The sequence below is a fragment of the Dioscorea cayenensis genome, chromosome 13, assembly GCF_009730915.1.
Source record: "Dioscorea cayenensis subsp. rotundata cultivar TDr96_F1 chromosome 13, TDr96_F1_v2_PseudoChromosome.rev07_lg8_w22 25.fasta, whole genome shotgun sequence".
NCBI classification, from domain to species: Eukaryota; Viridiplantae; Streptophyta; class Magnoliopsida; order Dioscoreales; family Dioscoreaceae; genus Dioscorea; species Dioscorea cayenensis.
Window position 1 is genome coordinate 6,518,926 of NC_052483.1, and position 27,567 is coordinate 6,546,492.

General features: G+C 34.7%; 1 pseudogene; it reads left to right on the forward strand.

Annotated features, from left to right (window-relative positions):
- LOC120274652 overlaps positions 1-27,567 on the forward strand; it is a 57,129-nt pseudogene continuing 29,562 nt past the window's right edge.

Consider the following 27,567-nt stretch of genomic DNA (forward strand, 5'->3'; position numbering starts at 1 on the left):
ATGAAGTGAGTATAAAAGATTTTCAATACAATATTATTAAAATTTAAGATCAATGGGTGTTGGATTCGGTTGCTTAAGCGGTTTTTGAATTCAAATTTTTATGTAAGTATTAAAAAAAAAAAAGTTGGAAAAGGCCTACCCGGTCATAAAGCTTTGAAAATCTCATTTAGTTTAATATAGAACTTGTGACTATTAGAAACTAATGGATCAAAGATACAAAATTAAAATCATTATTATTTTTTTTTAACAAAGGAGATAAGCCCTGTTTAGTCAAAGAATATGCATAGTTAATGTCTCTCGCGCCTTCACATTGGGTTATTGGGATTCACACAGAGATACCAAACTCTTATGAAGTTATTTCCTCTATATGGATTTCAAACTCACTACCGCCTTCTTTCTCCCCCATAGCATCCAGATTAGTACTGCTAACCACTTGAACCGGTTGGCTTTAGCAAATCAATAAATCTTAGATACGTTTTCATACAAAAATAAATAAAACACTTTTGTTGTTTATATATATATATATATATTAACATGGAACACTTATTTCGGATCGTAACAATGACTAATTATCTCATTTTTTTCACTTGATGAAAGTAAACTTCATTATTTATTTATTTATTTATTATATTGTCTCTTAGGGTTTTTTCAATTTCCAACATGGCAACAAACACCGCCCCACAAAGGGATTGTTTAGAGATAGATAAATACAGTGGTGCATTAATTACGGTAGCATATTAACTTCTTAGGGAATTATTAACTTGGCCAGACGTCACATTGGGTGATTAGAATCCTACCACATAGATGCCTAAAAGATTTTTAGAAATAAAACTAAGCAAATAAATCCACATGCCATGTAAACCAAAAGAGGAGGGAACGGCATATATCCTCCCATAGGGGATACAATGTACAATGAATGAATAATACTAGGTAGTGGTTTCTATCTAGAACAATAAATGAACAGTACTTTCGACCTAGGAATTTGACTTTGAGTCTGCTATTCACCATTAAAATAACAATCTATTGCACTAGGCAATGGTTTACATCTATAAAGTTGTATGCATTGTAAGAAGCTTCTATAATTTGGGAAGGGTTTTTATTGATTAAAAAAAAATCTACTTCAATTGATATTCACTTCATACGTATGAACAAATAAATGTATGGAATTGGCTAAAATTTTATTTGATTCAATAAACAATATATGAGTTTCCATCATTTCTAGATCGATTCTTATGACTCAATAAAGAGTGAGGAATTTTTTTCATTAAAAAAAAAAAACTTAAGCTTAAGATGATTTGTGACACAATACCATTTAATCCAATCCAACTTGAGAAATTTTGAACGTACGCCGATCATGGCTTGATAGAAGAATTTCATAAGTTCTAAAAAATTAAAAATACAAGTCAAGAAATGAATTTCAAATATTTGTGGAAATATATCAATTGGTAGAACGTTTGATAAAAGAAAAGATGAACCACTCCAAGAAATAAAACATTAATGTAAAAAATATTCTAAGAATTAAAATATAATTCCATAATACAAAATATATTTTTATCTGGGCGCTGTATTTATCTCATACTGATAGCCATGGTTTTGATTTTCATCTTACAATACATTAATATCTTAATGAGTCTCTATATTCATGATTTTAATTTTCAGCATCTACTATGCACTACTTCCTCATTTCTTGGTGAGTACAACAATACACAGAAAATTTTTGTGGTGCATTTGCTTTTCCTTTACTTTAATGAATATTTGTCAACTTTAATGATTTTTTATAACTTGAATTCAAAACACTAAATGGTATTTTTTTAAAATAAATGTATATAATAATATATAACAATTATTTTTTAATTTTATCTCCAAATTTGAAATGATATTATAAATTTTCAATAATTGCTCATTTCAATTTCTTCCAATATCTTAAATATTTTATTAATAACTTTTTTATCATGTTCAAATAAATAATTAGTATGTAAACCTGTAATATGTATGAAATATATATAAAGTTTTATTGCTTAAATTAAAGACGAGAAATAATTAGTTTCATAATAATGAGTTTCTTGTGACCACTATATTTGATTGTAGAATATAAGATATATCATAATTATTATTATTATATTTATAAAATTCAGTAATCTCTACATATTGTTGTTATAAAAATAAAAATAAAATAAAATTCTAAAATAAAAATATCTTAATATTGAAAACTAGTAAATATATAAAGCTTTTAATTAATACTATTTTTATTAAAATGTTTCAACAAATAATGATTTACTTAACAAATTAATTTATTATCATCATTATTTTTCAAAATTATGAAAAAAAAAAACAATTCAAACATTCTCAAATTGTTTCCAGTTTTGAATTACAATGAGATACTAGCTGTATTTACAAATCAATTCAGTTTGTCAAACAATCTCAAACTCGTTTCTTTTCAGTCAATTAAAAACGAGTTCTTAATTCCGTAATGGTTTGTTAATCTATTAGTTCTGCAAGCCAACGATCAAATAGTTTATCGAGACATCGGGTCACCGATGGAAATTTCTTCACCGAGCGATGAGAGTTCGATTCTTCGTTAGGCGCATTTCGAGACATGTATTGTGGTGGTCGTGTCGGGCTAGTCGGTGCACGTGTGCCTGCTCCCACTTGCTTCCACCGAAGTTCACTGACGCCCCTATAATTTAGCGAGGACTTTTAAGCGTCATGTCTGTCCTCTTGTCAAAAACATATGTAAATTCTGCAAACAAAGGAGGCAATTTCAGGGCATTTATCTTGCAAAAAAATTGCGGTCATGTAGGTAAGTGTCAGCAATGAACCCTTCCTTCCTCAAGTCCTACAAATGGTTCCTTCCTGAAAACCACCTATCCTGCTTTGAAGAACATACAAAGCGCCCTCAGGGATGCAGGCTATGCAGACACAATTAAGGTCACAGTTCTGCTCAATGCTGATGTCCATGAATCTCCGGCAGACAACCTGGTTCCTTCAGCTGGTAGATTCCGAGAAGACATCAGAAATCTCATGATTCAGATGGTCTAGTTCTTTCACCAGACTGGTGCTCCATTCACAGTCAACATAGACATGCATTTTTTCCATCTTTTCAGAACAAACATCAGATTTCAACAAATGTCTCTGTTTTTATCAGTTTTCATTTCCCAAAATTTTCAATCAAGATGAAACATTTTTTTTACTCATACCAAAAAAAAGTGCTGTTTGATCTTACAAAAGTTTTTATTTTATTTTATTTTTATTTTTTATTTAATTTTAAATCATAGATTTTATATCACTCTAGTAATGCAATACATCGCTATACTCTAATACCTAAATCAACCGACTGCCTCTTACCACCTATCACGTCTCTTATATAAAGTATTTATTTAAAAAAATTAAAGTTAAACCCTAAAATTTATATAAAATAAAAAAATAAATATTTATTGAGCTTACTCCACTTCGGTGTTATCTTTGACACACGTTTTTCATATCGGATAAAAAATATAAATCAATTAATATTTTTAAAAAAATTAAAAATAAATTTAATTTGCAGTTAATGATAATAAATAAATAATTCAGATATAATTTTCCCCCTGTTTTTTTTGTTGCAATAGATTTTTTAAAATATATTGTCATGCATATGATTGACAGTTTATGAATGATAATCATATTTATTATTGTATTTGTTATTATTAAATATAAAACTGTTTGCATATTATCTTTAAATAATGAAGTATAAAATTATAAACCGAATAACAATTATTTACGTAATTAAAATTTAAAATTAATTGAAGTTGGTCTAAAGTGTCAACTATCAAGATGTCTACCGTTCTCTTTGGTATTTTTTTTTAAAATTTTTTTAGCGCCTAATTTAGAGTCCACACCTAAATAAAAATTAAAAATAATTTAAAATAAAAATAATTTAAAATAAAAATAAAAATAAACTTTTTGATGAAGCGATAATCTTGAAAGTGTTGATCCGCACACGAATGCTAATAACAAGTCTTCCAACCTGTTGATTAGAAAATTACCTGAATTGGGCCGAAATTGGAGTAACTTTATTACTTGTTAAAAAAATTATTACAAAACCAATCCGCACCTTATCTCATAGGTTTACAATAAATAGACCTGAAGAAAGATATGAAAACAACTCAAAAAAGAAGAAGATTTTAAAATTTACCAGAAACAGCAAGTTTTCAAATTTTAGCAAGAAAATAAAGGACTTAAAAAAATAATTTAACTTTATTGCCCAGAGAATTACCAAAATGCCTCCTACTAGTTTAAATCTCATTTCTTCATGAAAGCAGAGGTCAGCTCCTCAATACGTCCTGCATCACCTTTGATGTTTAATTTATATATATATATATATATATATATATTAAGCATGGAGTACTTTTTTCAAGATTGCAATAACAACTAATTGATCTCAATTTCTTTTTTTGCTGAAATATATTTTCATATTTTGCTTTATTATATTGCAAGATATAATCTTTAAGGGGAAAAGCATATTACAAATGTGGGGTTTTCCCACTCTAACATATACATATACATATATATAACACTTATTATTACTAATAGTCCAAACAATTGCATTGTTGTAGAAATCCGCAATATCATAAATAAAAAATCCGCATGATGGCATGGGTGAACAAGAATAAAGGAAGACGCCGCTGTTAATTTTTTAGAAGCATAAAATACAAAATACGTTCTATACTTATCTTTACAATATTACAAAAATACATAAAATATAGAACTACCAAAACTAAGTAATACAATTGATCTCCTACAGAAATGATAAGGATGAGCAGAGAAAACCAAAACAAAAATACAAGAAAAGAAAAAGAAGCTCATCATAAAAATTCTTAATTATTATTTCCCCACAAGAACCAATGATCCCAAATTACATCTTACAACACTAGACCTACCCTTTCATAAAATCCTATAGCGGAAAACATTTCATCTAAATAATAGCGTTTGTTATTCCTTTGATTGTTAGGAGATGCTTGGTTGGGAAATAATATTTTTGTTTGTTTATATAAAAGCGAGGATATCATATTCCCATAATGTGATAATATAGATGGTAATATCACATTTCCAATAGAATGTAAATTTCTTTCCCATTACACCCTTCAAATTCAATAAAATTTCAAAAATATTAGCTTTTTAAAAATTTAAAAATAAGTAAAAAAAATTTATATTTATTTAAAAGAGGTAAGTTTTGACTTAATTAATATTAATAAAAATTAATTATATTAAAATTAGAATTTATTTTTAATAAAAATTGATTATTATTAAATAATTTTGATATTTACTTCAAAATATTATTAACTTTGATATCTTAATACTCATTAGATAATGGTATTTTCATAAAAAGACAATTTGTTGTAAAAAATTTCTAGATAACCAAACACTACACTATTACATCCCGGCCACATTATTGTCTTGTCAACCAAAAACAAGTTGTACATATTTCCATTAATATTAGAAATTATATTCTTAGTAATCTTAATTTCCGGCGGTAACATATGTTTCGGCAAACCATGGTCTTTTAGGTTAATTTATTATTTCTTTAACTATTAAGTTGGTATTTCTGTTGATTTGGCAACTTTATGATATTTAATAACTTAGATTCAATCCTATAAATAGCATTTTAAAAAATCATATATATAATAATATGCAGTAATAATTATTTTTTTTAAAAAAAAATCCTTGAAGTTTAAAATTATGTTAATAATTAACTAATATTACTTTCAATTTCCTTCAATATCTTATAGATTTTCATTATTTTTTATTTTATTATCATGTCCAAATAAGTAAATATCTAGAACAATCTCATATATATATATATATATATATATGAAGTTTTATTGCTTAGATTATGAATGATTATTTTTGAGCTTATGTACATTATGAATGATTCAATGTATTTCTTGTGACTATCTCAATTATATTTAATTAAGTCTTTAAAAAATGAAGCTTAATAACCTAACAATATGAAGGCTAATTATTACTTTAAAAAAATACATATATATATATATATATATATATATATATATATATATATATATATATGAAGGCTACGTATCATTTTTTTTAAAATTTTTTTTTAAAAATGTTTTAACAAGTAATACACATTAGCAATTTTATCTTTATAAATGTTGAAATGATATGATGTTTGCAGGGATTGTATTGGAAAGCAGGGGAAAAAAATAAGATTATGTAAGTCATTTGGAAATTTTTAGGAATTTTTTGGTCACTTTGAAACTTACGAGGGTGAGTATGGTTATTTCTCTATGTTTAATAGTTTATGTATGGAAATTATATTTATTATTATATAAATTACTATTAAATATAAATTATTTTTATCTTACTTTTAATAAAGAAGTATAAGTGAGTGTAAATGATTTTCAGTACAATATAATTATAATTTAAAATCAATGGGTGTTGGATTGGTTAGCTTAAGTAATTGGTTTTGAATTCAAATTCAAATGTATGTATTAAAAATGTATGTATTTAAAAGTAAATGTTTGAAAAGGTCTACCCACTTATAAAGCATTTTTACTAGTTAAGAATTTGTAACTCTTCCAAACTAATGGATCAAAGATATAATAAAAACTACAATAATTTATTAAATTGACCAGACGTCACCTAATGCGATTAGAGTTTACTATGAGAACCAAACCAAGTTAATAAATCTTGTTGTCATGTAATCTTCGCGTGAAGGGAAACGACATCCTTTAACAAGGGATTCAATGAACAATACAACTATAGTATTTCTATAGCATTGCGTAGTATCACAAAAATACTACTAAACTAGGGATTTAACCCTAGGTTTGTCATTTACTATTTAAATAACAATTCATTGCATCAGGCAGTGGTTTACATCTAGGAAGTTGTATATTTTGGAAGAAGCTTTTACGATTTGGGAAGGGTTTTTATTGATAAAAAAAGGATCTAGTTCAACTGATATTCACTTCATACGCATGAATAAAATAAATGTATAGAATTGGCTAAAATTATATGTGATTTAGTAAACAAAATGTGTTCTATCATTTCTAGATCAATTCATATGGCTCAATCAAGAGTGAGGAATTTTTCAATAAAGAGGAAAGTTAAGATTAAGATGATTTGTAACACAATAATTGGATTTAATCAAATCCAATTTAAGGATTTTTGTAGGTTCATTAATCAGGGTTTGATAAAAGAATTTCATAACTTTTCAAAAATTGAAAATACATATCAAAATTTTAATTTCATATGAGAGAACTGTAGCATGATGAGGTTCCTCAGCAGCGCTCGTGAGGATCTCGGAGGTTTCCGGCAGACTCACGGTGGTGCTCGCGGTGGTTTTCGCAATAACTCTCGTCGTGGAGCTCGTGGAGGCTCGCATCACTTTTCTTCCTCCTCTCGTCAAGCACGTCCATCTTCCTCTCCTTCTTTTCGTTCACCTCTTTCTATTCTAGCTGAAAACCCTACCCATCGAAACTCACCGGTGAAAGATGGCGTTTCATTTGCTGAAGTTGTTCGAAGCTCTCCCCCACATAGCCAAGCACAGACCTTGTCTTCCACCGTTAAGCTCCGCCGCTCTTTGGGTAGTGGCGAGATTTGCAAACACTATCTTCAGCCAGGACATAGTGTGGGAGAATGCAGACACCAACTCACTTGTCAGAGATGCTCGGGTGTTGGGCATTTCGCTGTTCGTTGCCCACTCCGAACTCCACATCATGATCACCCTACTCCGGAGAAGACTCTTCGCAACCCTAAAAAGCATGCTCTTGCTAAAGATAACCCCCTGAAGTCTCTCCTCCATGTCCCTGCTCGTTCTTCTTTCCTCAGGGTTTCTCTTCCCATTTCAGAAGCTATTATTCAATCTAAGGATGATCTCAAAAGGATGATCATCATTAAAGTCCTCTCTGGAAATGCAAGTGTTAAATCGCTCCATGACTTTCTTCCTCAAGCTCTGAAATCGGATCAATGTGAGCATATAACCCCTTTTGGAGATGATTTTATCCTCACCTTGTTCTCTGCAAGGATAGCTGTAGCCATTGTCAAGAGGAGTCCGGTTCACTTGCACTCTAATCTTGGTCAATGTTCTCTCAAACTTAGCCACTGGACTCCAAAATTTGGCTCTCACTCTATTGCAGCGGGCAACTATAATTGGATAAGGATGTCAAACCTTCCTCTTCATTGTTGGAACTGGAATTCTATATTGGAAGTTTTTTGACCTATTAGGGATCTAATTTTCATTCAAAAGAAAGGGGATGTCTCTCTTGAATACTTGAGGGCTCTAGTGAGGCTTAAAGAACCTATTAACTTCCCCCTTCACATGATTGTAGATGTTGGAGTTAGGAGCTTCAAGGTTCGCCTTGAAGATGATGGAACTTCAATCCTCCGATACAAAGTCGTTCAAAGATCTAACTCTCAGCCTAACTCTGCTGTGCAACCTAGATCTGGTCCTCCTTATCGCAGCACGCATGAGATCCCACCATCGGCCAAAGGTAAGCAGGTCATAGAGACTCAACCCAGAGCAGTTGTTCAAGGCAAAACCGTTGAGATTGGCTCCGGTTTCGACCACCCGACGGGTACCGAGGATGGTGATCACCTTTCTAAATTATTTACTCCGCCGGAAATGACAGTGGTCATTAGCGAAAGACTGCGAGAGAAACGAGGAAGGGGACATTCTATTGCCCTACAGGGCTGACGTGAAGCTCGGTTGCTCTACAACTGTTGATTCGCCTCGAGATTGTAATCATAATCCCTCTCTTGGCACCATGCACATGTCCTATGTGCCTAGAGATCTGGTTATTGATGATTCGCTGGTCAATGATATTCAAATTCCATTTACCCATTCAAAGCCGTTTACCAGCTCCAAAACTCTCACTTTGAAGAGAAATCCTTCTCGTGATTTGTATTCTGATGATGATTCTTGCTCCCTGAAGAATTTATCTTCTCGAGATAAGCATTCTGATGATGGATCTTCTCTTCTTTCATCACTTCCTCGAGATCAGGACTCTGCTCCTTCCCTTAAAGCTTATGTATCCAAGAAGCATATGGATATGGATGATCCGAATCCAATTCCCATGGAAACTTTTGAAGGTGATATGCCTAGAGATCATAATTCTGGTAATGATTCTATTAATCTAATTTCTTCAGAAACTATTCACTCTAATGACCCTGATCATTTACTCTCTTCAGGCATTAATGTTTCAAGTATGGTTTCTCATCAAACAATACCTAATTCTTCCACTTCATCGGAGACACTTCCTAATCATCTAAAACATAACCCACCGAATCTTGTAATACCAGATGGGTACAAATGGATCTTCATACATGGTGGATGGACTTTGATCCCATGTATTAATACAGAAAAATTTTATGATCAAGACCCTTCCCCTCAGAAGACTTCATTAGACATTCCATCAGATGAAGAACTCTTAGACTGGGGAGAAGATGATGACTTCTTAACTGAGGAGATAGCAGAGGATGAAGACTTTCTTGATGATACTATTATCAATCCCTCTGACAATGATTTGAACAGTGTTTCTCAGTTGCTGGATCAACAGACTGATCCACTTCCTGATCAAGTTAGGGCCGACGACGAATCCCTGGTGGATATTGCACCGATCGTCACCCCTGATCCAACCTCCAAAGATATCACTTTAAAACTTATCAGACGAAGTGACCGTAACAAGAAACCTTCAGGACGCTAGGCTGAAGAGGCAGGGTTTGTTCCTCATCCTCCTAGATCTTCCAAGAAGAAAATTCCTGAGGATCCTAGAGAAGGTATTCCTAACCACTCTGATTCTATTTTTTCTACTTGGACTGATGCTCAATTTTTTACTTATAGCAATTCTTGTGGTATTCAATTTCTGGGTTCACCAAACCATAAATTCAAATGTCTACATAAAATTCGTACTTTAGAAAAGGATAGAGTTGCTAAATTCAATACCACTACAGATTCTCTTCGGAGAACCAACAACTAGATCTTTGCTGGTTTTATGAAAATACTAAGTTGGAATGTTAGAGGTTTTGGCAGACCCCATAAACGCCATTTAGTTAAAGATGTTTTACTCAGTGCTGAAGTAGATTTGATCTGTTTACAAGAATCTAAACTTCAAGATATTCATAAATCTATCTGGAGATCTATTGGTGGATTGCAATTTAATTCCTTTGATTACATACCAACACAAGGTACTGCAGGGTGGTATAGTTACTGCTTGGGATTATTCTCAAGTTTTAGGAACCATTCTGTATAAAGGTTCATATTCTATTTCGATTACTTTTAAAAACATTCTTAACAATAATACTTGGACTTGTACGAATGTTTATGGACCTAATTCTCGAAATCTTAGATCAAATTTTTGGAATGAACTTCACGTTGTGAGTTCTCTACATAATAATCCTTGGGTTATTTGTGGAGACTTTAACACTATTTTCACTCCTGAAGATAAAAATCTAGGAGAACTTAATTATAGTGATATTGAAAATTCTCAAGCATTCCTAAGTGACCATAATCTCCTAGACCCTCCTCTACATGGTTGTAGATACACTTGGACCAACGGCAATCGGAACCACTTTGGACTCGTTTGGATTGATTCCTGAGCTCTAATGATTGGTCCACTTTATATCCCACATTCAATCAATTTGTTCTTCCAAGGATTGGTTCTGATCACTCCCCCATTTGAAAATTCGTTTGGATTGATTCCTGATCACTACCCTACTCCAAGAAGATTCCGCTTTGAAAAATTTTGGCTCACCAACTCCCAGCTTCCTACTCTTATTCAAGGCTGGTGGAATGCTCTAAACCCTGAAGGGTGTGGTGCCTTTATTCTATCCAAAAATCTTGCATTTTTGAAAAACAAACTTCGTAACTGGGCGAAAAATTACCTTCAGCAACCCCAACCTTCAAAAAACGTTACTTCTATCTGAGCTCCTTTCTCTAGATACTATTGGTGAAAGTAGACCCCTTTCTTCTGTCAAATCCTCTCATGCACTCAATATTCGCCAAGAGTTATTTTCTATTTTAAACCAGGAAGAGATTTATTGGAAACAAAGATCCAAAATCACCTGGCTTAAAGAAGGGGACGATAACACAAAATTCTTTCATCATATTGCCAATGGTAGAAGAAATAAAAATATTATTACACGGATCTACCATCTTGGGCAGTGGATTGAAGGTGAAAAAGAAATTGGAAAAATATTAAATGATCACTACCAATCTCTCCTTGGCACTCCAATTTCTAACAGATTTCTGCTGGACTGGCAACTCTTGTTTAGTCACAAAGAAAGAGTTGATCTCTCTCACCTTGAACTACCTTTCTCGGTAGAAGAAATTAGACTTGCGGTCTTTAGCCTCAATGCAGATAAAGCTCCTGGACCTGATGGGTTCCCTATGTTTTTCTTTCAAAAATTTTGGAGCATAGTACAAGACAACATTGTTAACCTTTGTGAAGATTTCTACAAAGGCACTATTAATTATGAACGTCTGAACTGGATACACATTGCTCTTATCGCTAAAAAACTTGCTCCTTCAAATGTTTCTGATTTTCGCCCTATAAGTCTAATTAATTCCATCTGTAAAATTATTTCCAAGATTCTTGCTTCCAGATTAAGCTTGGTTATTGGTGATCTGGTGGATGACTCCCAATCTGGATTCATTAAGGGAATGTGCATATCAGATAACATTATTGTTGCCCAAGAAGTGATTTTTAACCTTCAAAAACGTAAAAGTCTTGGTTATGCTTTTAAAGTAGACTTTGCTAAGGCATTTGACTCTCTGGACTGGGATTTTCTTCTTGAAATTCTTGCTGTTAGGGGATTTGGTCCCAGATGGATTTCTTGGATTCACACTATTCTAAAAACTACAAAAACTCATATTATCATAAATGTAACCATTCAGGGCTACATTCGCTGTAAAAGAGGGCTCAGACAGGGGGACCCCCAATCTCCTCTTCTCTTTGCTTTGGTTGCTGACGTTCTAAGTGTAATGTTCACTAATGCCCTTAGATCCAAAATACTGGTTGGTGTGCCACTGGATCATTCTGATAGTATCTGTTATCTACATTATGCAGATGATCTGATCATTTTCTCTGCTGGAGGTCAGGAGGATCTCAACATTATTAAGCTAATTCTTTATCTTTTTGAAGGATCTTCTGGACTTACCATTAATTATTCAAAAAGCTGTTTATACTCAACTAATTATGGCTTTCAACCACATTCCAGCTCTGCTTTGATTCTTAACTGTTCCAGAGACTGCCTCCCAATTACCTACTTGGGGGTTCCCTTATCTGGTAGACGGCCAAAAAGACAAGACTGGATTCTTCTCATTAAAACTGTTCGTGCTAGACTCCCACCTTGGAAAGCAATTCATCTCTCTCTTGGTGGTCATCTTACTCTCCTAAACTCAGTCCTCTCTATTATTCCAGTTTACTAGATGTCTGTCTTTAAACTACCTGCTTGGGTAATTAAAGACATTGACAAGATTTGTAGGGACTTTCTCTGGAAAGGCCTTGATTTGGGACCCCAAAGGTATCAGGCTTGTTGCCTGGAAAAAGATCTGCAGCCCAGGAACATGGGGGGTTTGGGAATTCTTAACATCCAGGACTTCAATTGTGCTCTTCTTGGAAAATGGTGGTGGAAAATCATTTCTAGCCCTAACAGCTTTTGGGCCAAAATAATTCAAGTTAATTATTTTGCCACTAATCTTGAATGTCCTCTGTTTCTCCCACCCCCAAGAAATAAATCTTTTTTCTGGGCAGGGGTACTTTCCTCCCTGAATTCTTTTCGCTCTTGTGTTTCCAAAACTTTAAAAAATGGGGCCAACTCCTACTTTTGGCATGATAGGTGGTATTCGGGGATTACCCTAAAAGATCATTGGCCTCAACTTTACAATGACTACATAAACCCTTGGATCACAATCCGTCAGTTTACTGAACATGTTAATTCCCCTGAAAATCTCTTCATTAACTCTACTTATGATGAATTAACCTCTATCTTGGGTGTGATCCCCGGACTGCACTAGCGAACAGGAAGACTTCTATTCCTGGCCCCTGGATAAAAGTGGAACTTTCTCGGTAAAATCTTTTTACAAGTTTCTTATTGATGGAGGTATTCGTTGTCCACTTTACATGAAATTCTGGAAAATTAGATGTCCAATAAAAATTACCTTATTTTGTTGCCTTGCTTGGGAAGATAAAATTCTCACCCTTACTAACCTTTTTAGAAAAGGGTATATCTCTCAAAGCACAACTGATACATGCGTACTTTGCCACAGAGCTTCTGAGACTACTAATCATCTCTTCTTTGATTGCTCTTTTTCTTCACGTTTCTAGTCTTTCTTTGCTCATCTTTTGGAAGTTAATCCCAGCTCTCCTTCAATTTCAACGATTTGGACTTCATGGATTACTTCTTTACAACCTCAATGTCAACCTCTCTGGGATCTTTGCATTAGAGTTATTATTTGGAATATTTGACTTGAACGCAACAATCACATATTTCAATTCATAGCACTACCTACTCATGCATTGTTGTTAAAAATTGCTAATATGCTACTTTCTTGGTTTTCAGCGGCTACAGATAGTCATCACCAGACTCATGCTGAGGTTACCTAGAAGATCAAGCGCTCAATCAATTTCATCAGCACTAGAGTTTCCAATGCTACTGGCGATCCAGACCCTACTCCAGTGTTAGAGTAGAGTTATCTACTCTCAGCCTTGTAGACCTACATCTCCTTTTGGTGATTCCCGTCTACATAGTTGTTTTTTGGCTTTTTAATTACCTTGTTTTGCTTTTAACTGTTCTACGCCTCATCTCTGGTGAGAGCTTCAGTGTGTTCTAGTTTCTTCGCTCTTTACTTGGTTGTATTGTCTTTCTTTCAATAAAGTTGTGGTTTACCCACTTTTATCAAAAAAAAATTTAATTTCATTAATTTGTGAAAATATATCAATTGGTAGAACCTTGATAAAAGAAAAAAAAATAAACAACCCATTCTGTTTGAACGTCTGAGCACTTAAAGCTTTTAATAAACTTGGATATAAAATATTTTTAATCATGTCCATAACTCCTAAATGGATTTCCCATTAGGTATGGGAAGTTGACATATGCAAATGTTATATTTGGTTATTTACTAAAATCCCTTTTGGGGGAAAAGATAGGATTGTTAGAGTGAAAGATTTAGAAACTATAATTGGGGGATGTATGATCATGTTTTAATTGTATACTTGGTGGAATTTGAGATACTTAGCCGAAACCAAAGACGAGTTATTTTATAACAACCAAGAAATAAAAAATTAATGAAAAAATTATAAGAATTAAGATATAATTCTTGAGAAAAAACTCCTATTCTTTAAAGCAATTATCCGGCATCATCAAACTATACATGGATTTGGGATTGTATCCCACCTCATATTGTGATAGTCATAATTTTAATTTTTTTAATGAGTACATTCATGATTTTGATTACCATCATCCCTTTTGCACTAGGTCATTTCATTTCTCTGGTTTGCAAAATTTAGTAATCCATTTGTCTTTTTTTTACCTATGGGTAAACATTTGTCGTCTTTTATGATATTTTATAACTTGAATTCAATACACTAAATGGTATTTTTTAAAATAAATAAATAAATATATAATAAAATATAATTATTATTTTTTAATTTCATCTTCAAATTAAAAATTATATTATGAATTTTCAACCATCACCGAACACTATTTTCAATTTCCTTCAATATCTTGAACATTTCATCATTAAAATTATTGTCAAGTTTAAATAAATAATAAACATATAGAACTCTCATGTAGAACTCTCATATATATATATATATATATATATATGAAGTTTTATTGATTAGATTAAACATGAGGAATTGGCTTTATAATAAATAGGTTTTTTAAGGTTATATACATTATGCATGATTTAATGTATTTTTCTTGTGGCACCTCAATGATGTTATGATCTAATAGAAAATTACATTGTAAAATGTAGTATATATTACTATTATTATTATATTTATAAAATTAAGTAATCTCTACACATTGTTGTTACAAAATGAAAATAAAATAAAATAAAGTTCTAAAATAAAAATACTCTAATATTGAAACCTAGTAAATCTATAAAGCTTTTAACTAATACTTTTTTTATTAAAATGTTTCAACAAATAATGATTTACCTAACAAATTAATTTATTATCATTATTATTTTTAAAAATTATGAAAAAAATTCAAATATTCTCGAATTGTTTCCAATTTTAAATTACAATCAGACATTATACTCACAGATCAATTCAGTTTATCAAACAATCTCAAACACTTCCCATTTCAGTCAATGAGAAACGAGTTCTTAATCTTATAATGGTTTGTTAATCAATAATTTCAGCAAACAAAGAAGCCAATTTCTAATTAACAACATACTTCACATACCTTTCGTTGATGTCAATGCATTTATCTTGCAAAATATTGCAGTTATGTAACTATCTGCAATGTGCATTCCTCAAATCCTACCATGGCTCGACTTAGGGATGGCAACGGGTCAAGTCGGGTGCAGGTTTTGTCATATCCGCACCCGCACCCGCTACTCTGCCCCCATACCCGAACCCGAACCCGAACCCCGACAAATTTTCAAAACCCAAACCCACATTCGCACCTGATGGGGAGTCAGATACCCGCGGGGATACCCACTTTACCATGATCCTATTTAAAAATATCAAGTAGAAATTAAAAATATCAATCCAAAATTAATCGAGATGAAATTATACTCCATCACTCATACTGTCACGCCCCGAATCTGGAGCATTGACAAACAGAAGCGTACCTACAAGGTCGTGACCAAGTAGGCATGCAAGGCCTCAAAACCTGTCTCACACTAGATAAAATAACATAGAGGCACAATGCCCGATATATAATGGAAGCAAGTAACAAGTGTCTCACAAGACATAAGTTCTAGGTTCACAACAAGAAAGTTTATTAACTTGAAATATAACTAGGCGGCGACTTGGTCAACGACCCCGCTAAACTGTCCACCACCCAACCCTACTCCTGATCTGAAAGATAGAGAGAACAACTTAATGAGCTTGGGAGCCCAGTAAGCAACCACTAAAAATATCGGGATCACAAAAATGTTCAATAGTTTCTAAAAAGTGTACAAAAATGTAACAAAAGCGAAATAAATATCAAAGTGAAATCCAGAAATCAGAATTAAATCATAACAGGTTTAGTTTACCAAAATAACAAGCATATATGTCCCCCAAACAACTAATGCCAAAAACAAAAATATCATAGCTCATTTATTTAAACTCGGTGACCCGAGTCGGATTTCGAACTCATAGGTTTACCCTCGGTGACCCGAGCCAGAATATCAGAAGCCGTTATTCTTCACCGACGGAACGGTGCGAAACTATAGTTTCTATGTCGAGAATGCGTGTCGACACGGTCGTTGTTTAACCCTCGATGATGGGGTTATTGCATTGTTAATTGGGGACTACAATTTCTATACAAAAAAATATATCATGTCCAAAAATTATCAGTCAACACAACAATGAAATTTGGTGATCCCTGTTTTTCTAATGAAAAATAATTCTAATTATTTCAAAATGAGTTAGATGCCAATATGTGGTAAGAATAAGTAAAATTTAATAAAAGCGGGTAACCACATTATTTAAAAATATAAGTAATCCATATGGAATGGATATTTAAAATTATAAATCAAGATTTATGCAACCATTTCAATCTTTAAATAGACATTGTCTCTAGAAGTTCAAAGTAAAATAAAATAAGAATATATAATATATTAACGTAACAATGGCGAGTCAAGTTTAGAATCAATTAAATAAACAAATAAATATATAAATAAAAAAATCTATAAATTACTGAAGATAATGGTAGATACAGTATTTTAACCCAAAACATTTAAACATAATACCATGAATGGTTTTAACAATAAAACCCAAAGTAATTAAATAATTATGTGAATCATTTCGATAATTAGAAATTTATATATACATATATATATATATGTTTATATGCAGTTTACTTACCTGACTAGCTAACACCAAAACTACAAGCACCACGAAATTAGGCTTCCACAGAACACCCTATATTTGAGAGTACATTCCAATGTATTAAAACGCGAAACATGCTACAAACACATAGGAATATACAGTGGATCAAATTTCTACACTATCATAACACTTAAACATCCAACAACCCAATATATATATATATATATACATAGATATATATCTGTGTGTGCTAACTATTCACGCACAGAGCTTCTTCACAATTCCTTGTGGAATTAAAGCAAGCACAGTATCTGAATCTTGAAATCCATTTAATATCTATACAAGTTAAATTAAACACACAACACTCCAACTAACCATCCTAAACATAAAATTTCAACATTTAGATCACAAAGCACAGAATAGTTTCTGACATATAAAGACAAAATCATTGATATTATCCTTATCATAATATGGTGTTGGCAAACTAATTGGAAACACAAGTAGCAAATAATTACTAACGACCAAACCTTGAACTCCTTGAAATCAAGCATGGCTTCTAAAATATAGAAAATGATGAACACAACCATCCAATCTATATATATATATATATATATATATATATATATATATATATATATATATACTTTTGTTAAATTTGAGAGTGCTAAAGTGGACGCCAGCACCAATTAATTCCACATTAATTTATAAGACTAACAATTTTATTATTTGTTTTCAAATCAAAAATAATATTCTTAACACATAATTTGATCATGAACATAGGCAACAACAATTTGCAAATCAATATAGAAAATTTACTATTCAATGGCTAGTTTCATCATGAAAGAAAAAATCAATCCACCACTTAATTCCTAAATAAAACATTAAACAATACCACAACAAGATCGAAATAAAAATTACATCCTTAACCCTAGATCTAGGAAGCCCTAGTTCTAGGAAGAGAACGCTTACCTCACAACGATGACAACACAACCCCTTGACGAAGAGGCCTATCTCCGTTCTACTGCCGACACCACACACCAAAAAAAGAAAAAGAAGAGGAAAGAGGCAAGATCTCTCCCTCTTTCTTGGTCCAAACGAAAATCTATATCGGGAGAAACAAAGAGGTGGCGGCTAGGGTTTGAAAACCTAATAAAATATAAAGATTAAGAAAAATAAAATTTAATAAAAAGGAAGGTTTCTATTCCTCTTCCGTAACAACCATGCATGTAAAAATTAAATGAATTAAATTAAAAACGTGTGGGGCCCACTACTCCTCCCTCCTAAAAAAAAAGTTTAGTCCTCTAAACTCTTACCTGATCAGATGAAAAGATACGGGTATCTTTCTCTCATCTCTGACTCTAACTCCCATGTCGCTTCACGCTCTGAATGATTTCTCCATTGAACCTTTACATAAGGAATGGTCCGTCTTCTTAAAGCTTGCTCTTTGAAGTCCACGATCTTCACAGGACGCTCCTCATATGTCATATCACTGTTGAGTTCAAAGTCTGAGAACTGTATAACATGATCAGGATTTGCGATGAAATTTTTCAGCATAGAAACGTGGAACACATTATGCACACGGGAAAGAGCTGGCGGTAGTGCAAGTTGGTATGCCACTTCACCAATACGCTCTAAAATCTCTAATGGGCCAATAAATCGAGGACTGAGCTTCCCTCTAATGCCGAAACGAATTACTCCTTTGGTTGGAGCGACTCTCAAGAACACATGATCTCCCACTTCAAATTCTAAACTTCTTCTCCTGTTATCAGCATAACTCTTCTGTCTACTCTGAGCCGCTCGCAAACGATCTCTGATCAATCGAACTTTCTCCACTGTCATTTGTACAATCTCTGGCCCTAACAATCTTCTCTCTCCCACGTCATCCCAACAAATAGGTGATCTGCATCTCCGGCCATAAAGTGCCTCATAGGGAGCCATCTGAATGCTTGCCTGATAGCTATTGTTATAAGCAAACTCAATCAAAGGCAAGTGTCGATCCCATGAACCCCCAAAATCCAGCATACAAGCTCGAAGCATATCCTCTAAAATCTGAATCATCCTCTCAGACTGCCCATCAGTTTGCGGGTGAAATGCTGTGCTGAAAGTCAACTTAGTTCCCAAAGCCTTGTGCAAACTTTTCCAGAAGTGTGCCACGAACCTAGTGTCCCGATCTGACACGATTGACACGGGAACACCATGCAGCCTCACAATTTGGTCAATGTACATCTCTGCTAGCTTTTCCAAAGACATGCCAGTCTTCACAGCCAAGAAATGTGCGGACTTGGTTAATCTGTCAACCACTACCCACACACTGTCAGTACCCTTGTGGGTTCTAGGAAAATCAGACACAAAATCCATCACAATATTCTCCCACTTCCACTCTGGGATCGGAAGTGGTTGAAGAAGTCCCGCTGGTCTCTGATGCTCCACCTTAACCTGCTGACAGGTTAAACATTGTGCCACAAACTGGGCAATCTCCCGTTTCATGTTATTCCACCAGAAAGTACTCTTCAGATCCTTGTACATTTTAGTGCTGCCAGGGTGAACTGAATAACTGGTGTAGTGAGCTTCTTCCATGATTTCCTTCTTTAACTCTGAGTCATTTGGAACACAGATCCGATCTCCAAACCTCACTGAACCATCGTGGTGGATCCGGAACTGAACTTGGGTGCCAGCTTCTATCTCCTGTCGAATCTTCTGGAAATAGCTGTCTTCCGCTTGTGCTTCTTTAATTCTTTCCAAAAGCATAGGGCGCACCACTAAACTCGCCAAATAACCACCTGCACCTTGTAAAATCACATGTAGCTCCATTCTTCTCATATCCTCCAGGAGTGGTCTTTGGGATGTAATCAATGCAGCTACACTGCTAGAAGACTTCCTGCTTAGTGCATCAGCCACTACATTTGCCTTCCCAGGATGATAACTGATAGTCAGATCATAATCCTTTAGTAACTCCAACCATCTCCTCTGTCTCATGTTCAGCTCTTTCTGGGTGAAAATGTATTTAAGGCTCTTGTGATCTGTAAACACCTCACAAGTCTCTCTATACAAATAATGCCTCCAAATCTTCAGAGCACAAATCACTGCTGCTAACTCCAGGTCATGAGTGGGATAGTTCACCTCAAATGGCTTTAACTGCCTAGATGCATATGCCACCACATGACCATTCTGCATCAATACACACCCAAGACCCAGCTTTTACAAGCATCACGTAAATAGTAAATCCTTCACCAGAGACGGAAGTGTGAGAATAGGTGCGAGACACCAACCGATGCTTCAACTCTTGGAAACTCTGCTCGCATCGATCGACTCAATCGAAATTTTGTTTCTTTCCCGGTAAGCTTTGTTAATGGTGTCGCTAAGATCGAGAACCCTTCCACAAAACCACCTATAGTAACCGGCTAACCCCAAAAAGCTACGAACCTCCATCTACATCGGGTTGGCCTCTTCCATTCAACAATTGACTCAACTTTCTTAGGGATCAATAGAAATCCCATCTTTGGTTATCACATGACCAAGGAAAGCTACCCTATCCGACCCTGAACTCACACTCGAGAATTTTGCAAACAATTTCTCTCTCTTAAGATGCCCAATACAATTCTCAAGTGTTCTTCATGTTCTTCCCGCTCTTGAATACACCAGAATATCATCAATAAACACCACCACGAACCTATCTAAGAAAGGCTGGAAGGTTCGATTCATCAAATCCATAAAAGCCGCAGGGCATTCAGTCAACCCAAAAGGCATCACAAGGAACTCATAATGTCCATAATGAGTGCGAAATGCAGATTTGGACACATCTTTCGGCCTAATCTTCAACTCGGTGGTATCCTCGATCAAGATCAATCTTCGAAAAATATCCGTGAACCTTGTAATCGGGTCAAAAAGATCATCTATCCGTGGCGGTGGATACCGTTTCTTCACTCGCCACCTTGTTCAGCTCCCGATAATCTATGCACAACCATAAACTACCATTCTTCTTCTTGACAAACAACACCGGGACACCCCACGGAGAAACACTGGGACGAATGAATCCCTTCTCAAGCAGTTCCTCAAGTTGCTTCTTCAACTCCTTCAATTCTGCAGGTGCCATCCTGTAAGGAGCCTTCGATATGTGGTTCGTCCCCGGAACCAAATCAATAGCAAAATTCAACTTCTCCGCATGAGGCAAGGCAGGAAGATCTTTCGAGGAAAAACATCGTAAAAACTCCCTCAACACTCGAAAATGTCCTCTAACACTAGCCCTTCTAATTTGTCTTCCATCACTGTTGCAAGAAATCCCGAACACCCACCCAAAAGTAATTTCCGAGCTTGTAAAGCAGAAATTACACGAGGCGGTGATGCAAAATCACTCCCAAGAAAGGTGAACTCTGTTTCTCCAGGGATTTTAAAAACTACACTTTTTGCATAACAATCAACTATGGCATGGAATTTAGACAAAAAGTCCATTCCTAAGATAACATCATAGTCAGTCATGGTCATAACATGCAAACGAGCTAGCAACTCATGACCGGCAACCATAATGGGGCAATTTTCACATGCTCTATTAAGCACAACATCAACTCCTAAAGGGGTTGCAACACACAAATCATAATCCACGACTATAGCAGTGTGGGCATGCTTATGAATAAATGCGGGATCGAGATAAACGAATGCGTAGCTCCATAATCAAATAATGCGCAAGCATATGCAGAGTAAACCGCTAATGTACCTGACACCACTGCATTAGAGGCGTGTGCATCCTCGTGAGTATTGCATAAACACGCCCATGGGTCTTTGGCCTTCCTGCTTTCTGCTGAGTTGAGGAAGTTGGCTGCTCACTAGCTACCTCTTCCCCTGCACGCTGACCTGAAGACGCTTGAGACTTGGGCGCTGACACCTGTCTCGAATCCTGCACACTAGTTGTCCTCTGTGCACCAGAAAACCACTATGGACACCCAGCAATACGATGCTCCATACTGCCACACTTGAAACAAGCCCCGATGATTACGCTCGCAACTGCACATAGCATGTGAACCTCCACAAGTAGCACATCTCTGTCCAGAACGAGGCGGAATAGGTGCAAACCCACGAGACCGCTGTGCTGGTGGCCCATTCACAGTCTGGGATTCACCTTGTCTCGCCTCCAACCTAGGTTTTCCTCCACTTCCTGACTGATGGTTCCTCTGACTGTCAAAGCTTCTATCCCTCTTTTTCTGAAACCTTCTATTTTGATCTTTAGTATCACTCCAGACAGTGTCCAAAGACTTGACACGACTCACAACCTCTGCATAGCTAGTCAAGTGCAAGGCGGCCAACCCCCTACGAATGTGTGCCTGCAATCCTCCCTCAAAACGTCTGGCCCTCGCCTCGATCATCATCTACCGACTCGAGCATATCTCGAAAGTCTGTCAAATTCCATCTCATACTCATCCACTCGTCATACGCCTCGAGTGAGATTGATGAACTTCTTCTCAAACTGGACCATCTTGTCCCTTGTGAAATATTTGCAGAAAAGAGCTTCTCTCAATTGCAACCAAGAGGCAAACTGTTTCCCGACGAGAAAGCGAAGCTCCCCTTGATACCAATGATTTGCGGTGACCCTTGAGCATGTACACACCAAACCTCGGGTTTCTCTTCAAGACACTTCATCACAAAGAAAAGCCTTCTCCATTTCTTCTACCCAAACTTCCACTTCATCCGGATTAGTAGTTCCCTCGAATGGTGGTGGACGGATCTTTTGAATTCCATGATGGTTTTTCTCCTTAGGCTCCCGAGGAAAGGGCGAAGGAGGAGGCGGTAGTGGTGGTGGTGCTCGCTGACGCTCACTGCTCTGCTCGATCACGCACCAACCCTACCACTTCTCGAACCCGGATCCATCAAAGTTTCCTCGTAATCAACCCCTATTAGTCCCTTCCTCAGCAGGAATTTCGTGGTTATCAATCCTATCACCGGTCCCCTCCCTCGTGGGGTCCCACCGCGATGAGGACCCTGTCCCTATCAAATCGACAACACTTCTACTAGTATCTCTACGAGGAGGCATTCTGCAAGGTAAACCCAAATACAATCAGGCAAACTCAAACAAAAGATCCTATCAGATTAATAGCACTTAAGGATACCAAACTAAACATCTGTTAGATCGCCCCAACACACTAAATCGTAAGATTTTTTTGCTAGGAAACTAAGATCATAGTTAATTCAAATCAACAACTCTCTCGATACCACTTAGATTTGTCACGCCCGAACCTCGGAGCATTGATAAACGGCCGCAGCACTCTACAAGGTCGTGACCAAGTAGGCACGCAAGGCCTCAAAACCCTCGTCTCACACTAGATAAAAATAACCTTTAATAAAGACATTAACTTTAAGACAACATAGAGGCACAATGCCCGATATATAATGGAAGCAAGTAACAAGTGTCTCACAAGACATTAAACATAAGACATAAGTTCTAGGTTCACAACAAGAAAGTTTATTAACTTGAAATATAACTAGGCGGCGACTTGCTCAACGACTCCCCGCTAAACCCGCTCCACCACCCAACCCTACTCCCCGATCCGAAAGATAGAGAGAACAACTTAATGAGCTTGGGAGCCCAAATGAAGCAAACCACTAAACATACATTGTACCAATCAAATCAATAACTATCACTTTACAAAATAAAATAAAAATAAAAAATCATCTTAAAATGTGAAGGATCTAGTGAATTTAGAGGTTCATTTGTCATTTTATTTACCTGTTAGAAAACCAAATGTGTTATTTTAACTTAGCAAAAATTTGCCTTAGACTTGATTATAGAGTTTAATTGTGACACTCTCAGAGCTTTTCAAAGTCCCTTACTAGCTGATATTAAGCTTATTGATAAAATTCCTCCTATTGCTTATCAATGTTTATTGGGAAACTAAACTACTTGATACATACAAGGTTACGCATAGCATTTGTTGTACAATACCTAAGTCAATTTAAAGCTAGCCTCACCAAAACAAACCTTGTTGCATTTGACATCTTTTATAATATTTTATAACCCAGATTCAATCCATCAAATAGCAATTTTTAAGAAATATATAAAAGAATATGTAATAATTTTTTATAAAAAAAATATCTTCAAATTTAAAATTATGTTAATAATTAACTGATATTACTTTCGATTTCCTTCAATATCTTATAAATTTTTGTTATTTTTTAAATTTTATTATAACTTGAACACCATTGAACCATAAATACACCCATATGGATTTGTTAAACATTTGGGGAATAGGGCGGCTTGCTTGAGAGAGAAATAAGCTTTCATCTTGAACCCAAGCTTGCCCCTTGGAGCAAAAGTTGGATGAAAACTTTAAAAGAAGTAAACAGAATCATTCACATTTTATATTGCTATAAATTAGCAATCTCGCCATTAGGCGTCATAACCAGATGATTGTGAGTTTATATTTTATGAGAAAGGTCAAAAAGTTTGACTCTCTCTCAAAGTATGGTTGAGTATTTAGTGGATGCGTAAGCAGTGGTGGCCAATTAATAGTCTCATGAAACATGTAAAACAAAATATACGTGAAGTCGAAAGTTTAACTTCCCTAAAACATAATTGACTATTTAGTAAATGTGTGAATAGTGGTGGCTTATCCACATTATAAAAAAACAAATAAATAAATAAAAAAAAGTGTCATGAACCAATATGCAAAGAGAAATACAAATCATTAGAAGAATTCCTTGCATTGCTTAAATCAGTTGTAATAATCAACATACAATATCCTCGAGAAGCATGTGGTAGAAATAACTCATCGGTGCTGAAAGCAATATTGATAAAAATTAAATTAAAATAAAGAAAAAACTTAGATGAAAATTGTTGACTCTTTTCAGTATCTCTGTTCCTCTTACATCTTTGTGCATTATTAGATTATTCAGGTTTACTTTCTGGAGAAACTTTACATACTAACATCAGATAGGCAAGAAAATTCCTAAATACAGAGATAAACTTGGGTGTCAGAAGCAGCACAAAGGCTAGCATTGATCCGAAAAACAAATTGATCACATACCGCAATGGGTCGGTCTCTGTTTCCCTGCTTGTATCATTTGCAAATGATACAATTGTTAATATAGGGACCCACTACCCTAACTTTTTCATAACCTGAGTTATAGGGAAGATTTGGTAATGGTATATAAAACTAGAGGGATTGACTTTCACAGACGATGTGGGGCTATGGTTTTGAGCCACTACGTTCCTAACAAAAACAAGGGATGCCGTTGGAAGTGCTTCAATGACTGCATCAGCCAGATCTGAAATGAAGGATGAGGTACAAACAAGAGCAGGGACCCTGCCCCAGTTCTCAATGCTGGACTCTAAAGCCAGAAGCTTGTATTCCATGTGAATTTCTTCAAGAGTTTCAATGTGTTCACTGATAAAGCTGTATATGCATGGGAGAAGGTGACGGGTAACTTTTGAGATGAATTGATTAATTAATGAAATACTTTTCAAAAAAAGATGTCCAAACACACATGCACACATGAAAATATGTAGTAAATTGCATGTTAAACCCACAAACACTGTATTCCAAGTCACAACCATAACCAGATAATTGTTAAGAAATATGAACTTCAGTTAAGCTGTACTGAAGTCAAGAAATCCTCAGCAAACCAAATCTAGAGCATCCTAGATGTAAACACAGTAAGTAAAAGCAATGTTACTGCATAAACTTCCCAAAAGAGGAGCACTGTGAGTTCTATGTTCTAGCTGAAAGTTCGAGCCGAATATTCAATTGCCATAAAACTGAAGAGAGGAAAATGATGACCAGATTCTACCTGATGGGGACAGCCAGAAGGCTCTTCACACCCTGCTGCCCAAGTTCAATCAAGACTTCATCAGTGTAAGGCTTCAACCATTGAACAGGCCTGACTCGACTCTGCCATGGTCAGAATAATGTTAAAATGCAACTATGATCTTATCAGATAGAATAGTGATATCTTATATGTTTGATTTTTATAGCTTTAGATTTCAAGAAATTAATTTATATCATAACTTGCAGGTACCAAACTGGAAAACAAAGAGATAGTTATAACTGCAATACCTGATAAGCAAGAGTATAAGGATTGCCAATCCCTCTTGATTTTAGTTCATCCATGATCAGGTTGATACAATCTTCCATCTGATCTCTGTACGGATCTCCTGCATCATCAAAATAGCTAACTGGCACTAAAAATGTGCACTGAAGAATATCATAACCTATGATTGCAAAATGAATAAGGTTGTGAATATGTCTACTTTAAAATTAAATTCTCATTGACTGTGCCTTAAAGTGAAAAATTGTCAATAATGAGAACTCCCACAAACTGTGAGTAATAAAAAATATCTGATCTTTAAGAGCAAATCAATAAAATGGCAATAAATAATAATAATAATAATAATAATAATAATAATAATAATAATAAATCAATTGTACATGGGAATGAAACCAAAAAATTGATTCAAATAAAATATGAAATCAAACAAAATAGTATATTATTAGTCAGTTGAAACTGCTTTAACTCTATTTGCCATCGATGAAGAGCAATGCGGATGAAAATTAAGTAAATTCTTGATGGGGTCATAATCTTGCAGAAAAAAAGATGGCTCTAAATATCAGAATTTACCCAGAGATAACCATGGAACCAGGGTCCACTCAAGTGACTCAATATTAGCTATTTGTGCATCACTGAGTTTATTTATTTACAATATCACTATAGAAATATACCTGCAAATGTCACAATGATGCAAAATTTGTGCAGAATCCCGACAAGATTTTCTAAATATACAAAAGATGTTAGCATGTGTATAACACAAATATGCATAGGTATGCCGCAACAGTTGTCATTGGAAGGTTGCTTTAATAACAAACATATTATATGAAGCGTATGAAAGCAGAAAAAGTGTCTTGACATGCCATTTGCCATTTTCTACCCTCCATAATATAAAATCTGATGTACTACTATAGTGATTGGCGAGTTATTGTGAACCCAAGTTCAGTTTGTCAATCTCTAACAAGGTCAAAGTTTAACACACACAAACAAACAAAAAAAAAAAAATAAGGAAAGTTGAAAACAAAGCAAACTGTAAATGGCATAAATGATGGAAAACACAAATCCAGTTTAAACTATATGATTTGGATCAACAGGAGTATTCTTGATGCGGACCAGATTGATGAGCTAGCTTGCGCCTACATGGACAAGTGGGATGCGATGACCTAGGCGGGGTCATTTTCGTAATTTTCCTAAAAGGGCTAATTTTGTTGATCAGAGGACCCCATTAGATGGAAAACAGGTCAGCAATTTTGCCATTTATGGAAAGATTTTGTCCATCCATATCTTGGGCTGTAAATCTCTGATTGAGACGTCGTTTTTGGTATTCGCTATGTTTGGTTTTGATTTTTTATTCTATAGTGTCAATAAAAAAATTTCTATTTTTGGAAAATTTTCGATTTATTTCTCTTTTAGTGTTTTCTTGTTGGTCTATTTATTTGTAAGCTTTCGGGTTATGAAGACAGCTTGGAATTGAAATAAAATTGTTTTGTTCTTTGCCTTTCCTCTAAATTCCTGGGCATTCTTAGACTAAACATGATTTATATTTCCACTA